The sequence below is a fragment of the Rutidosis leptorrhynchoides genome, chromosome 2 (genome assembly GCF_046630445.1).
Source record: "Rutidosis leptorrhynchoides isolate AG116_Rl617_1_P2 chromosome 2, CSIRO_AGI_Rlap_v1, whole genome shotgun sequence".
NCBI classification, from domain to species: domain Eukaryota; kingdom Viridiplantae; phylum Streptophyta; class Magnoliopsida; order Asterales; family Asteraceae; genus Rutidosis; species Rutidosis leptorrhynchoides.
Genome location: NC_092334.1, coordinates 541,931,488 through 541,939,074, shown reverse-complemented (window position 1 = coordinate 541,939,074; position 7,587 = coordinate 541,931,488).

Genomic DNA, 7,587 nt, shown 5'->3' with positions numbered 1-7,587 from the left:
AATATGAAATAAAAGAATTATGCTTATTTAAACTTCCGTAATCATGATGTTTGACGTGTTGATTTTAGTTTTATGCCCATGGGTTAATTGTCCTTTGTCCTGGATTATTCAATATGTCCGTCTGGTTTTTGTCCATAACAGTCCATCAGTCATAAATATAAATTGCAAGTGTCCTTGTCAAATTATTATTATACCCGAAGATAAATATTCCAACTAATTGGGGATTCGAATTGTAACAAGGTTTTAATACTTTGTTTAATGAATACACCAGGTTATCGACTGCGTGTAAACCAAGGTTTTACTACTTTGTTAACAATTACACCAATTACCCTTGAATGTAATTTCACCCCTGTTTTAATTATTCTAGTGGCTATTAATCCATTCCCGTGTCCGGTTAAATGAACGATTATTCGTACATATAAATACCCCGCCCATCGTGTCCGATCGAGTGTATATGGTAATTTATAGGGACGCCCAATTGTAAATCTTTATATTAACATTAACAAACTTTCATTTAGTTAAACAAATATAAAGCCCATTAATAGCCCATAGTCTAGTTTCCACAAGTGTCGTTCTTTTGTCCAAACCCCAATTATGGTACAAAGCCCAATTACCCAATTTTAGTAATTAGCCCAACATCATGATTACTTCGTTTTAAACAAGCATAATAATAACTTAGCTACGAGACATTAATATAAAAAGGTTGAACATAACTTACAATGATTAAAAATAGCGTAGCGTTACACGGACAGAATTTCGACTTACACCCTTACAACATTCGCTAACATACCCTTATTATTAGAATTATAATTAAAATTAAAATATAAATTATAAATATAAATATATTTACGTTGAAGAGGAAGAGAAAAAGGATGTTTAAAACTCGGCACAAAACTGGCTTTTTATAGGACCTGACCAGCAATCTCACACCATGCGACTCGCATGGTTTTGTGCCTCTGGCCATGCGAGTCGCATGGCCACCCTGGATTCAGCCAACTACTTTTGTTTTCTTCTTGCCGACGTAATATAATAATAATAATATATATAATATATAATTATATATAATTATATATATATTATATTATATTCTTGTGCATAGTAGACTAGATATTTTTGGTCCGTTGCGTCGGGCGTTTCTTCTTGGCTCAGGTCCCGGTTCCGGATTTTCGGACGTCCTCGCGTATTATTTTAAATCGCGTACTTTGCGTTCCGCAACTTGTACTCTTGTCATTTTGAGACGTTCCTCATCAATATTTTGAACCTTTTTAGTTGTATCTTGTACTTTATAGCTCTTTGGACCTTTTTGTCTACAATTTGTCGAATCTGCCTTTTGTCTTCACTTTTAATATTTAAACGAATATCTCTTGTAAATAGAACAATTGCAACTAAAAGCTTGTCTTTCTTGAGGAATAATGCTATGAAATATATGTTCGTTTTTAGCATTATCAAATATTCCCACACTTGAGCGTTGCTTGTCCTCAAGCAATATTGTCTTGAAATACTAGAATCACTTCTTTATTCTTCACACTTTGTACATCAGTGATTTCTATACGGCGGTATAAACAATGGTAGTAACGATATGGTTTACAGTCTCACATGACTATAAAAATTTAGATCCATTAAGGAAATTGGATCTTTATGAAAACATTTGATCTTTTGAAAATTAAATCTAGTTTTTCCCCTAGATAAGTTTTCCGGAATAACCCTTTACCGGTGTTTGCAAAATATTTTTGTGGGTTTGGTGGGTTTCAGATTTGAAAATTTTAGCTCAAAACTTGCGGTTTTGTGTCACCCACTTGCTAACCTTGTATTTGGAAAGCAACACGTCCAGTTTACTTGTTCCGTATATTACCTTTCGGCAAACTACCGTCCGGTTGTAAAGGAAAGCGTTGAACAAGCAACTGTTTAAGGCAATGTCCCGTGACATGCTTTTGATTATGGTTTATAACGTGTCGGACGCAATTACTATCCTTGGTAGGAGCAATAGTAAAGCTCACCCTTATAATTTTTCGGTCTGGCACAAGGTCCTGTCTTTGACCATGTTATGCAACCACCGTTCTTACGGTTGACACCCGATTTAGTTCAGGTGACCTAATGAATTCCAGGTGAATTCCTAGGATTTTACGTTCAATGGTAATGAACGCATTGAAAATAGGGTTTTCAGAAAACAAATCGGTTTGTATTTTTGATCAAAATATTTTCTCGTTTCAGCTCGAGTTTTAGATATCATTGAATTCCATGAGTTTGAATTCTCAATCTTTACGGTCAATCTCTAGGATTGAGTAATATCAGTCTTAAAAGCTGATTTTTAATCTTTAAGGAGATTATCCTTTCTGGGGATCTGATTCATTAGTCTTATCCAGCTAATTTGCATGGTGCCCCCCCATTGTACGAGATAAATCCTTCTCATGGTTAGGATAAATCTGACCACTTGGCGACCCTGTTTGATGCTGAGGTCCGTGGATTTCCTGCTGATTTTAGTGATGACTTTTCTAGATTTTTCGTCAACCTACAGCTGGTCTGAACGACAACTTCATGACCTAAATCAAGAAGCGCGTGTCTTTTTCGGAAGACTTTACTTCCTTTTAGTGATGGAATTGATTCATCGTGTAGATCCATCTCTTCTTTTCTTTCATTGGGTAAAACAGTTTAGCTTAGTCCAAAGCAAAAGTATTTTCAGTTATTTGTTACAAATATATGTGGCATATGTTTAAAATAACTTGGTAAATTTTCCCACACTTGGCTTTTTATTTTTCTTTTTATCGTCCTCTATTCCATTTTTAAATGAATTTTAACATTTTAGTTTGTTTCTCAATTTATGTCCTTTCCGAGGTAACAATAATTTCGGTGTTAAAACCTAGTTTTATCGTTCATAAATATGTATAAACATGATTTGAATTCATTTAATTGAAAATTTTGAAAAATTTTACTAGAATTGGGTAGTCAGTATATAAGACTAGGGCTGTTCTTTTTTTATCAGAGAGCACTAGATTCTAATACAACTACTGCTTTACTAGTATTTTTAATGGTAACCAAGTGTTTAATATTAAAATTTTAAAATCCGAAAGAATTTAACCCCTTCCCACACTTAAGATCTTGCAATGCCCTCATTTGCAAGAAATCAGTAACAATTTAAATTATTGAGGGTGATTTGTGTGAAAATTATTAAATTTTTACCAAAGTTTCCTAATATATTGGCGTTTGTTTGCTGAATGATAAATGGTGCACGTCATTTGTTCATTCCGTCTTGTTGTTATTTCACATACATTTTGCATCATTGTCGTCAAAATTACTTGCTTTTGCTGAACTTAATGCCAGTCTTTGAAAACGCGTTGTTTCACCCTGTTTTGTGCATAAAATAGAATACATACAATACAAATATAATCATACATGAAATTTGAAATGGAACTTTGGCATCCCACTTTCAAACTATAAGAAAAATATTAGTACACAATAATAATAGAAATATCAAACATTACATAAACGTAATAGAAATGTTAAGTGTTTAAAATAATAAAAAATAAAAATTACCAACTTATCTCTACTGATCAGGAGGTGGGTTAGGAGGAAAATTAGGATATGGATCCCAATTCATGTTCGCGTCCGGGTTCCATGGCTGATTATAGGTGTACTGGTATGCTGCGTCATAATCATATGAATCATAGGGTGGTCTCATCTCTGGCTGATGTGCGGGATAGTATGCGGGCCGGGTCGGATAATACATCTCACCAGGCTGCAACTGGCTTATAATTTGGCGCTGATGATAATCCCATCGGCCATGCTCTCGTTGCCGGGAATGCTCGTAGTCATTCCGGCGTTGCCATGCCTCGTACTGCATATGCCTATCATAGTTCGTCATGTATTCATCCTCCATACGAATACCTAAATCAAGAGCAGTCTCCCGAACAACTCCTATAATGTTGTTCGCCTCCTCCATCTCGTCATCCGAACCTCTCTCTACCTGTCGCTGAGGTCCCTCGTATCGATATACCCGACCACGTCTCATCAATAATACCCTTGCACCGTGATAAAGGTTTGAACTTATAGTTTCACCTCCGTCCTCTATTTCGTTCATTGGACCCCCTTGGTGCTTATCTACACCTAAATACTCTCCAATGAGAGTAATGAAAATACCACCACCTATAATACTCCCCGATTTCATCCCCGAAACTACATTAGCGAGATAATAACCAACACAATAGGGAATGTTAACGAAACTCCTCGGGTCTCTAATACACTTGAGGTAGAACAAATCATTTACGGTCAATTTCTCCTTATTCCTACCCCTTTGTGTAATTGTGTTTGCTAAGAATCTATGAATCACCCGGAGTTCAGCTCTGTCTATATCTAAGTATGTATGATTTCCACTGGCGTGAAATTCATTAAAGTGGGACATACGCCTCCAGACAGTGTTAATATCAAATTCCCTATCTACCCTTTCTCCTTGGGCAATCAGGCTATTACAGTCGGGGCTCAAAAGTTCAGCAGGGGTGTAAATCTGTAAGGCCCTTGCTAAATCTATCATGGACATTCTGTACATTCGTCCACCTAACAGAAACCTAATAAAGCTTCTATCATCTATCCTCCTAACATCACTGTTTAACTTAATAGTACTAAGTAATTCTATACACCATTCCCTATATATGGTTCTACGAATGGAAAATAGGCGCATCCAATCGTTAAACTGAGAATTACCATACCTTTGCACCAATAATTGCCGAATCGGTTCGGCAAGGTCAACTGTTTCCAAAGGTACCCAGTCAATTGCCCTTGGCATTTCAACAACCTTAAAGTAGAGAATGTGCATGTTCTTTTGATAATCTGGATACTCTATCCAACATCTATCAAATCTCAGATTTGGGTGTAACTGATCTTCATTAATGTCTAAACTCAGAATCCTTTGATGTGGAGCGAATTGACGAAACTGATTCACGAATAATTGATCTTGATCGTGATAAGGAATATGTTGCTCCTCCTGTTCTTCTTCTTCTTGTTGCATATGTTGTTCCTGTTCATGAAACATTTCCGGTTCGGGCTCTGGTTGCCTGGACGATGATGCTCCTGAACCTCCAGTATCGGCTTTCTGCAAAACACATTAAACACAAAATTTGTGCATCCAAATATGCATTAGTGTTAGCAAAATAATAACTTGAAACAATTATGATGACCTGTTCAATTCATAACACATTTTATACACATTTTCTTAACAATAACAATTCTACACTTTTACATACGAAAATGTGTACAATGTTTTATCACATTTAAACTCTTAAACATGTCAACAATAATCATTATAGCAATTAAACACTTGTTACATGGCATTCAAATCAAACTAGTGTTCATTTTCATATTTTTGTCAAGTCTACACTTTGTCAAATAAGCCTATACGAAAAATGTACATCAAGTTCATAAGCATTTATCTCAAATAACATGCCAAAATAATCACTACTAGCAATGAAACAAGTTTCAAATAGCCTTTATATCAAATTATCCAAGTTCATGAATTTTTGGACTTAAAAAGTCCACTTTAATTCTCAAAAACATGTTTAGGCTCAAAGTTTGGATCAATTAACTACCTAAACATGTTACACTACTTAATTTAGCAACAATTCATGACAAAAATCGGCCATAACCTGTTTATAACAAAAAGCCCCAAATTGCTCAAGAACACAAACCCTAGATTCTTAAAAATTTGAAGTTTTTAGCTTCAATTCATGTTAAATAGCTTCTATCTAGGATATACATGCATAATATAACAACAATTTAGCTCTAATTACATCTAAATTTAACAAAATCAAAATATAAATTTTCTAGCTCAAGAACACAAAAATTCGAATTTAAAGAGATTAGGGGTGAAATCTTTACCTTTCTCCTGAAGGGGTTGAGACTACTGAATCTAGGCATGATTATTGTGAAATTTTTGCAAGAAATTTGGTGAAAATTGGTGAAAAATTGAGAGAGTTTGGAGAGTTTTCGTGTATGTGTGTGTGTGTTATTGTGAGAGACAGAGCAGCTCGCTGGAAGTTTTGATCCTGTCCCGCTTTTTATGGCCATGCGAGTCGCATGGCCTTCTGCCCATCCCCATGCGACTCGCATGGGGTGTAATTCCAGGTATTTTTTTTTTTTTTTTTTTTTTTTTATAAACCTTAAACTTTTAAAACATAAAATTTAATAAAATTTTAAAAATTTTGTTTCTTTTTAAGACGAGGTCGTTTCGGGACGATGCCCTAGTCCGTCCCTCGACAAAATTTTAAAATTTGTCTTTTTGTAGCGATTGTTTTAAAAGCTAAGATTTTTGGGTTTTTTTTTTTTTATGTTTTTGTCATACTTTAAATCAATAAGATTAAAAATAATGATAATAAAAGTTCTCGTCCCTCCCTCGGGTAAAGCAATTTCGGTTCAAAGACCTAGTCTTCAACTTACGACGAATTTTTTAAAAATCATATTTTTAACTTAATGAGATAAAGTAAATTTTTGTTTTTAAATTCACACAACTTAAATATAAAATTCAAAATTAATAATAAAAAAAAAAATTCACACCAAACTTAATTTTAAAAATGCATAAAATTAAAATTAAAATTTCATATTTTAAAAATTCACACCAAACTTAATTTAAAAATTCATATTATAAATTCATACCAAACTTATATTAATTTTTTCAAATATTTATAATTTTAAAAATATTGTTTTTACAAAGTTTACAATATTAATTTAAGATTTAAATATTAATTTTAAAAACATGGTAAAAATAAATTTAAAAATCTTTTTGTCTTTTTATCCCACTTTAATCAATCAAATATTATCAAAAATATGCGCCCCTCTTTTCGGTAAAGTAATTTCGGTTCCAAGACCTAATTTAACTCATGACGAATTTTTGAAATATTTTGGGTTGATTGATTAAAGATATTTATACCTTAAGAATAAACGTTAAATTTCGCAGTGATGTAATAAATTTTTGAACGATATCAATAATTTCGGTCGCCAAACCTAATTTTATTTAATACCAATTTAATACTTTTTAGCGAACAAATTAGCGTTTATTATCAAAAGGTTAAAAATAAAAATAAAAAAAATAAAAACTGTACAGACATACCTGTGAAATAGATTTCTTAGTTATATGATCTATTATATTCATAAGATAGTCGGTTTAATTGGTCTTCCATGGCTGCATAGGCGTAACCTCGAGCATTCATTGTCTTTTCTTCTAAACATATGAACGGTCCGTCTCTGCATAAAGTAACAAATTCGGTATTTGAATAGGTTTGATTATTTGAACATTTACCTCCATGTGACCATTTTCCGCATTTGTGACATCGTTCTAGGTGTCGTGCTCTTCTTTTCGCTGCGGATTTTGATTTTCCTTTACCAAATTGTAACTTATTATCTTCGCATCTGGATCCTTTTCTAACTCCGTCCATTCTTTCTCTGATTACTGATACTATTTCACTCGGGAGTATGTCATTATTACGTTTAGTGATCAAAGCGTGTAGCATTAGACCATGGTTTAGTTCACAGGCAGTCTTCATTTCGTAAAAACCTAAAAAAAATAAAAATTCAGAATGGGGGGAGAAGACTAGTTCTTTAGGG